Source organism: Nomascus leucogenys, chromosome 6, assembly GCF_006542625.1.
Source record: "Nomascus leucogenys isolate Asia chromosome 6, Asia_NLE_v1, whole genome shotgun sequence".
NCBI lineage: Eukaryota > Metazoa > Chordata > Mammalia > Primates > Hylobatidae > Nomascus > Nomascus leucogenys.
Genome location: NC_044386.1, coordinates 84564198 through 84573990, shown reverse-complemented (window position 1 = coordinate 84573990; position 9793 = coordinate 84564198).

Genomic DNA, 9793 nt, shown 5'->3' with positions numbered 1-9793 from the left:
ATGCCCTATGCTGCATTTTGTCTCATTGCCTCAAAATCTGGCTCCCCATCATGTGGACTTGTGTTGCCAGCACTTTCTTCGTAACCATTGAAGGAATCAGAGTGTCTAACTGGGAGTACTGGGGACACTGTCACAAAGCTACCAAGAAAGAATACTTTGGTTCAGTCCCGGCTGCTATAGTAGTGTCTTGGGTCAAGAATTGGAGAGTTTTGTGCCTGGAAGCTTGAGGTCATCTCTCCCATGGCCACCAAGTCCCCAGTTATTGGGCTGAGGCTGGGGTGAGGAGAACCAGAGCCCCAGCAGGATCAGAGAACAGTGAGATGTCCCCTTCCATGCCTAGCTGAGGTGTCACCTTATATGGGGGATCTTCTCCAACTCAGCTGGTGGCTCAGTTGGCCACATGCCTTCAGCCCTTTGCCACCTGGGAGCTAGTGCAGAGCTCAGAGCCAGTGCCCTGCTATTGAGAGCAACAAGCTGTCACTGTTCCCTGTCTTCTAGTGAGAAACACGGCACCCTCTGGAGCTAAGAAGGTGGTGGCCATGGCCCAGGCTGTGGACACTAGAGTCCAACTGATGTGGTTTGAACCCCTGGCTCTGCTATTTCCTAGTTGTGTAACCGTGAGCAAATGATTTAACTTCTTTACACCTCTGTTTCCTTGTCTGTAAAATAGAGATAATATGCCCCTACCTCAAAGGGTTGTCGACCCAGCTGGGTTCTTTGCAGAAATTGATGAACTGATTCAAAAATTTATATGGAAATGCAAGGGATCCCAAATAGCTAAAACAATCTTGAAAACAAAGAAGAAAGTTGGAGGACTCATACTTTCTTGGTTTACTACAAAGCTACAATAATTAGAAAGTGTAGTACTGGCATCTGGGTAAACATGTATCTCAATAAAATAGCACCAACCATCCAGAAATAAACTCTCACATTTATAGTCAATTGGCTTTTGACAAGGGTGCCAAGAGAATTCAGTAGAGAAAGAATAGTCTTTCAACAAATGGTGCTAGGACAACTGGATATTCACATGCAAAGAAATGAATCTGGACCCTTTACACCATACAAAAAAAAACTAACTCAGACTGGGCGTGGTGGCTCATGCTTGTAGTCCCCAGCTACTCAGGAGGCTGAAGCTAGAGGATTACTTGAACTCAGGAGTTTGAGGTTATAGTGAGCTATGATGGCACTACTGCTCTCCAGCCTGGGTGACAGAGGGAGATCCCGTCTCAGAACAAAACGAAAAAACAACGAAAAAACCTAAAACAACAACAAAACAACAACAACAACAACAACAAAGTCTAAATATGTAGCTACTTTACGACCCAGCAGTTTCATTCCTAGCTGTATACTCAGGAGAAATGAAAACATATGCTTGCCCTGGCATGGTGGCTTATGCCTGTAATCCCAGCACTTTGGGAGGCCGAGGTGGGCAGATCACTTGAGGTCAGGAGTTCAAGACCAGACTGGCCAACATGGTGAAACCCCGTCTCTACTAAAAATACAAAAATTAGTCGGGCGTCGGCCACCCCTTCTGGGATGTGAGGAGCGCCTCTGCCCGGCCACCCCGTCTGGGAAGCGAGGAGCGCCTCTGCCCGGCCGCCCTGTCTGGGAGGTCTACCACAGAGGCCAGAAGCAATGTGGGGGCTGGACGTGGTGGCTCACGCCTGTAGTCCCAGTACTCTGGGAGGCTGAGGCGGGTTGATCACTTGAGGCTAGGAGCTTGAGACCAGCCTGGCCAACATGGCGAAACATATGAAAAATACAACAGACAAACCAACCAACCAACCCAGCGACAACAAAACAGGTCTACCCTGGAGTCATACTCTAATTTTTTCTATTTTCCTCCCTTTCTGATCCTTTATCCCACTTTCTTTTTCTTCCTCTTCCTTCTCCTTCTTCTTTGTCAAATAGAGGATTGAGTTATTATCATTGATCCATACAAAGTCCCTCTCTCATTTATTTTCTTTAATTCCCACCCCCCATTTCTATTCCTCGTCTTCCCATGTGCAACCTTCCTAATATGTTTGATATACATCTTTTTGCTCGTATGTACTTTTAGAAAATGTTTATTGTTTTGTGTGCAAAAAATAAAATAAAAAAAATAAAAAAATGTGAAAAAAAAAATTAGTCAGGCATGGTGGTGGATGCCTGTAGTCCCAGCTACTCAGGAGGCTGAGGCAGGAGAATCGCTTGAACCTGGGAGGCGGAGGTTGCAGTGAGCCCAGATCACACCATTGCAGTCCAGCCTGTGTGATAGAGTGACTCCATCTCAAAAAAAAAAAAAAAAAAGAAAAAGAAAAAAGAAAACATATGCTTGCACAAAAATTTGTACATTGATGTTCACAGCAGCATTAGCCATGGTAGATAAAAGGCAGAAACAACTGCCCATCAGCTGATGAATGCTGAAACAAAATGTGGTCAATCCACACAATGAGATATTATTTAGCAGATAAAAAAAATACTGAAATGAAACGAATATGTGCTGCAACATCGATGAACCTGGAAAACATTACACAGGTACTAAGTGAAAGAAGCCAGTCTCAAAGGCCCACATATTGTACAATTCCATTTATAGGATATGTCCAGAACTGGCAAGTCTATAGAGACCAAAAGCAGATTGATGGGGGCTAGGGGTTGGGAGAAAATGGGGAATGACAGCTAATGGGTACAGGGTTTCTTTTGAGGGTGATGAAAGTATCCTAAAATTGTAATGATAGTTGCACAATCCTGAATATACTAAAAACCATTGAATTGTTCACCTAAATGGCAAATTGCATGGAACGTGAATTATACCTTGATAGAGCTGTTATTAAAAAAAAAAAAAAAAAAGAGGTTGAGAGGATTCACTGAGTTCATGTAAGTGAAGTGCACAGTTTAAGTGTTCAAATGATCCCATTGTAATAGGCAGAGAAACTGGAGCAGGCAGGGCAAAGCAACCCTAAGCTGGGGGGAGGTGGGGAGAGGAATGCCAGGGAAAGGGGAGCGGGATAAAGAAGAAAGCAAGCACCCAGGTGCAGTGGCTCACACCTGTAATCCCAGCACTTTGGGAGGCCGAGGCGGGTGGATCACAAGGTCAGGAGTTTGAGACCAGCCTGGTGAACATGGTGAAACCCCGTCTCTACTAAAAATACAAAAATTAGCCGGGCGCAGTGGCAGGCGCCTATAATCCCAGCTACTTGGGAGGCTGAGGCAGGAGAATTGTTTGAACCCAGGAGGCAGAGGTTGCAGTGAGTCAAGATCGCGCCACTGCACTCCAGCCTGGGCGACAAGTGCAAAACTCTGTCTCAAAAAAAAAGGAGGAGGAGAAGGAGAAGGAGGAGGAGGAAGAGGAGGAGAAAGAGGAGGAAGAGGAGGAGGAAGAAGAGAAGGAGGAGGAGGGAGGAGGAGGAGGGGAAGAGGAAGAGGAAGAAGAAGAAGAAGAAGAAAGGAAGGAAAGGAAGGAAGGAAGGAAGGAGGGGAAGGAAGGAAGGGAGGAAGGAAGGGAGGGAGGGAGGGCGGGAGGGCGGGCGGGCTTGAGGGGCCTCCTGCAGCTGGCCTGGCCTCCCTGGAGCCCAGGGAGCCTCTGGTTCCAAGCATTGCAGCCTGGAAGCTGCGCTCCTGGGAGGGCTGTGACTGGGGGACTTTGCTGCCACCCAGTGGAATTAACAAGGATTACAGCCACGGGAACAGAGGCCTGATCCCTACCAGTGACTAATTGAGCCCAGCGATTAAGATGCGCTGGGCCCCATAGGAGAGAGACAGACCTTCAGTGAGCTGACAATCTATAGGCTTGAATACAAATAACTGCAATCTATTCAAATACTTATGTGGGTGAGTACCGGCAGCACATTGTAGAAACGGAAGGAAATGATCCTGAAGTGCTGGATTAAGGAAGGCTTTGAAAAGAAGGAGTGGAAACAGGGGAAAGGGCATCCAAGGCTGCAGGCACAGCATGAGCAAAGCTTGGGAGGTGTGCAAGTGCACGGGGAACTCACTGAGCAGGCCCAAGGCTTCCATTTGCTGCATGGGGCCTGCCACCTAACAGATGGTCAATAAATATATGAATGACCACTAAATTTCTAGAGCATATGCTTTTTGTGGGGTTGATGTGTCTGAAGAAAGCCTTACATGGTTTCCAGGTTGACAGGAAGTCATTGAGAGGGTCAGATAGCCTAGAGTTTCCTCAGGGAAGGGAAGGAGCCCCTATGGAGTCCTCTCAATGATAATGATGCTACTTCTGTTATTACAGAAGTAGCATCCTGTCATGCAGGCTGGAGTGCAGTGGCGCGATCTTGGCTCACTGAAACGTCTGCCTCCCTGGCTCAAGCAATTCTCCTACCTCAACCTCCCAAGTAGCTGGAATTACAGGCACCCACCACCACGCCTGGCTAATGTTTGTATTTTTAGTAGCCACCATGTTGGCCAGGCTGGTTTCAAACTCCTGACCTCAAGTGATTCGCCCACGTCTCAGAGTGCTGGGATTACAGACGTGAGCCACTGCAACCAGCCTATTTTTTTTTTTATTATTGTATTGTACTGTTTTTGTTTTGTTTTGTTTGTTTTGAGACGGAGTCTCACTGTGTCACCCAGGCTGGAGTACAGTCATGCAATCTCAGCTCACTGCAACCTCTGCCTTGTGGGTTCAAGCGATTCTCCTGTCTCATCCTCCTGAGTAGCTGGGATTACAGGTGCCCACCACCACACTTGGCTAATTTTTGTATTTTTTTAGTAGAGACGGGTTTCACCATGTTGGCCAGACTGGTCTCGAACACCTGACCTTAGGTGATCTGCCCACCTCGACTTCCCAAAGTGCTAGGATTATAGGCCTGAGCCACTGTACCCGGCCTGTATTGTATTTTTATTTATTTATGAGATGGAGTCTTGCTCTGTCTCACCCAGACTGGAGTGCAGAGGCGTGACCTCGGCTCACTGCATCCTCTGCCTTCCGGGTTCAAGTGATTCTCCTGTATCAGCCTCCCAAGTAGCTGGAACAACAGGCATGTGCCACGACACCGGGCTAATTTTGTATTTTTTGTAGAGATGAGGGGTCACCATGTTGGCCAGGCTGGTCTCGAACTCCTGACCTCAGGTGATCCACCCACCTCAGCCTCCCAAAGTGCTGCGATTACAGGCATGAGCCACCACGCCTGGCCTATTTTTTTTTTTTTTTTTTTTTGAGACGGGGTCTCACTCTGTTACCCAGGCTGAAGTGCAGTGGTACAATCTCGGCTCACTGCAACCTCCGCCTCCCAGGTTCATGTAATTCTTCTGCCTCAGCCTGCTGAGTAGCTGAGACTACAGGTGTGCACCACCACCACACCTGGCTAATTCTGGTATTTTTTGGAAGAGATGGGATTTCCCCGTGTTGGCCAGGCTGGTCTCAAACTACTGGCCTCGAGTGATCTGCCTGCCTCTGCCTCCCAAAGTACTGGGATTACAGGCGTGAACCACCACGCCCGGCCATATTTTTTTGTACTTTTAGTAGAGACAGGGTTTCGCCATGTTGGCCAGGCTGGTCTCCAACCCCTGAGCTCAAGTGATCCAGCTGCCTCGGCCTCCCAAAGTGCTGGGATTACAGGCATGAGCTATGGCACCCAGCTAGTTATTACATCTTATGGCATTTGTTTGTTTTTAGACGGAGTCTTGCTCCGTCGCCCAGGCTGGAGTGCAATGGTGCAATCTTGGCTCACTGCACCCTCTGCCTCCCGGGTTCAAGCAATTCTCCTGTCTCAGCCTCCCGAGTAGCTGGGACTACAGGCGCGTGCCACCATGCCCGGCTAATTTTTGCATTTTTAGTAGAGACAGAGTTTCACCTTATTGGTCAGGCTGGTCTCGAACTCCTGACCTCAGGTGATCCACCCCACCTCGGCCTCCCAAAGGCCTGGGATTACAGGCATGAGCCACCGCGCCCGGCTTCTTAGGGCATTTTGTAGACACCTCCGTTATCACCTCATGTGCGTCTCTCACAGCCGTGCAGTGGGTAGAGCTGGGCCTTGCTGTCATCCTCCCATCTGAGATGAGGAAACCAAGGCTCCGAGAAGGGAGGTGGTGGAGCTGGGGCTGGAACCTCAGACTCCTTGTTCGAAGCCCATGCTGTTAACTTACATCTATGTATGGAGGAAAAGACGACGGGGAGCCCAGTCAGGGGCGGTGGGGCAGGAGGGGCGGCGGTCTAAATTAACTAAAAGGGAGATTTTCTTTTTGAAGAGTGAGAAGAGACCCAGGAATGTTGGGCCCCCTCCCTCCCTGAGTGGGACGGTTGAGGAGGTTGGGCACATCCTAAAATGCAGGCTGGGTCTGTAACCTACCACAGTTCCACACTGCTCCCAGAGGAGTCCAGTGCCTTTGGCCTAGCAATCAAGGTCCCCTCACAAAAGGCAGCGTAGCCCAGTGGTTAAAAGCGTGGGCTCGGCCGGGCGTGGTGGCTCATGCCTGTAATCCCAGCACTTTGGGAGGCCGAGGCGGGCGGATCACGAGGTCAGGAGATTGAAACCATCCTGGCTAACGTGGTGAAACCCCGTCTCTACTAAAAATACAAAAAATTAGCTGGGAGTGGTGGTGGGCGCCTGTAGTCCCAGCTACTCAGGAGGCTGAGGCACGAGAATGGCGTGAACCCAAGAGGGAGAGGTTACAGTGAGCTGAGATCACGCCACTGCACTCCAGCCTGGGCAACAAAGCCAGACTCGGTCTCAAAAAAGAGTGTGGGCTCAGGACTGCAATCCCTGCTCCCCACGGTTCAGTTGTGTGACCAAGTGGCATCCTTGGCCTCTGGTGCCACTATCTCCTCCTCTGTAAACTATGGATAAGGAGAGCACCTACCTCATAGGTTGTGAGTAGTAAGAGAGTCAGGATGCATGAAGCACTGAGTTCTGTGCTTGCTGTTGTTGTTATTAATTAGAGCAGACCCTAATTTTTTGCTCCTATCATCAGGTACAAGCCGCCAAGCTCGGCTCCTGGCTTCTCCCGGATACGCCATGCATAGCGCTGCCTCCCGGCCTCTCTGCAGGCTGTTACTTCAGCCTGGAACCACTCTTTCCCACTACCCCTTCTCTCCAGATCCCGACAAACACAGCTCCTCGTGATGTCTTCCTTGTTCCTCTCCAGCTAGAGCCACTTAAGGCTCTTAATGCTACTCCACGGCGGCACTGATGGGTCATAAAGAGGTAAAGACACCACACCTGTCCTTAGAAAACGTAATCCTTGCCAGGCACAGTGGCTCACACCTGTAATCCCAGCACTTTGGGAGGCCCAGGCACGTGAATCACCTGAGGTCGGGAGTTCAAGACCAGCCTGACCAAGATGGAGAAACCCCCAACTCTACTAAAAATACAAAATTAGTTGGGCATGGTGGCGCATGCCTGTAGTCCCAGCTACTTGGGAGAGTGAGGTAGGAGAATCGCTTGAACCTGGGAGGCAGAGGTTGCGGTGATCCGAGATCGCGCCATTGCACTCCAGCCTGGGGGATAAGAGCGAAATTCCAACTCGAAAAAAAAAAAAAAAGAGGCCGCCGCAGTGGCTCAAGCCTGTAATCTCAGCACTTTGGGAGGCCAAGGTGGGTGGATTACGAGGTCAGGGGATCGAGACCATCCTGGCTAACACAGCGAAACCCCGTCTCTACTAAAAAAATTACAAAAAATTAGCCGGGCGTGGTAGCGGGCGCCTAGTAGTCCCAGCTACTCAGGAGGCTGAGGCAGCAGAATGGCGTGAACCCGGGAGGCAGAGCTTGCAGTGAGCCGAAATCGCACCACTGCACTCCAGCCTGGGTGACAGAGCAAGACTCGGCCTCAAAAAGAAAAAAAAAAGAAAACGTAATCCTTGGCTGGGCACAGTGGCTCACGTCTGTAATCCCAGCACTCTGGGAGGCCAAGGCGGGCGAATCACAAGGTCAAGAGATCGAGACCATCCTGGCCAACATGGTGAAACCCCGTCTCTACTAAAAATACAAAAATTAGCTAGGAGTGGTGGCGCACGCCTGTAGTCCCAGCTACTCGGGAGGCTGAGGCAGAAGAATCGCTTGAACCCAGGAGGCAGAGGTTGCAGTGAGCCGAGATTGCATCACTGCACTCCAGCCCAGCAATGGAGTGAGACTCCGTCTCAAAAAAAAAAAAAAAAAAAAAAAAAAAAAGGAATCCTTGGCCCGGTGCACTGGCTCACACCTGTAATCCCAGCACTTGGGGAGACCGAGGTGGGTGGATCATTTGAGTTCAGGAGTTTGAGACTAGCCTGCATAACATGGTGAAACCCCGTCTCTACTAAAAATACAAACATTAGCTGGACGTGGTGGCAGTCACCTATGATCTCAGCTACTCAGGAGACTGAGGCAGGAGAATCGCTTGAACCCAGGAAGCGGAGGTTGCAGTGAGCCAAGATGGCACCACTGCACTCCAGCCCGGACAACAGAGTGAGACTCTGTCTCAAAAAGAAAAAAAAAAAAAGAGAAAACCTCAGAGTGGCTCTGTATCTTCAGCCACACTGAAGCTCAATTTCCTCATTGGTAATAGAGATAATAATGGTGCTTATCTAATTGGGTTGTTATGAGGATCAAATGAGAAAATAACTGGAAAATCCTTGGCACCTGGTGTAAAGTAAGCACTCAATAAATGCCATGTATTGCGATGGTGATGGTTGGGTGATTCGGAGAATTCCAGACGTCCAGTAAATGACCGCACACTGCTACCAGAGGGAGGTGCTCCCTAGGCTTGAAGAGATGCCTGTTGTCCTGGAGCCTGGCGCAGCGGTCACTCGGAGGTCACAATGCTGTCTCCAGGCCTCCCCCCAACCCCCACAAGATACACAATAAAGACTCCTGATTGCCTGATTAAAGGAAGCGGATACACAATTAATTTCAATTTTAGACCGAAAGCCCCCTCCCACCTTTAAAAAAGCATTGCATAGCCTATTTCAATTTACACACTGAGCCAATGTGGAATTTTCCAGCGTGTTCTGTGGCCTTTGAAGTGACCAGACCAGACTATTGATTTATTTCTAACTAATCTCTCTCTTTGAACCCAGAAGGGTCAAGGTTAATTATATAATAAAATATACTGTGCCCAGCTGCCCGTCTAAGGGCGCAGGGAGCCCCCTGACCTTTCTGTGCCGGCGAGTGGTGGATCGTATTTCTGATCCCTTCCCCGCATTCATTTCCTTCATCAGGGCCCATTAAGAAGGAGAAAGGAAAAAAGAAAAAAAAAAAAAAAAAACCAGCCCCTCATTTCCTCTCTGAGAGATAAATTTTAATTTGCTGGAAACCAATAAAGGTGATCTAAGCCATGTTTCCAGGCTGTCCCCTTGGGCTGGAAAATCTTGCAGGGAGCATCTACTCTGGAGCCACTGGGAAATGGGGTGAGGGTGGTAGGGGGCAACAAAGGGGTGCAGACTCCTGGGTATGCATCTCCCACGAAGGGGAAGTCCCCAGAGTCCACAGCCAGGTCCCCACTAAGCCTTCCTTGCCTGCTGAGGTGACAGTTAACCAATGGCCCAGGCTTCCCAGGCATGTTCTGTCAGTCAGTCCCCAACAGCCACCCAGACGGGCATCAGCACAAGACCTGCTTTCCCTGATGATGAAATAGGCTCTGAGTGGCACCAAAACTGCTTCCAGGTGCCACAGGGAGGAGGTGGAAGTCCCGTGGCTTTTTTTCTGCTTTTTAAAATCATGGGTTTTCTTCTCCCACAGCCTCCCACCCTGGGGAAACAACATGGCAAAAACTTTCTTTCCATTGTTAAAAAAAAAAAGAGAAAAATGGTTGGATGCAGTGGCTCACACCTCCCAGCACTTTGGGAGGCTGAGGTGGAAGGATCACTTGAGCCCATAAGT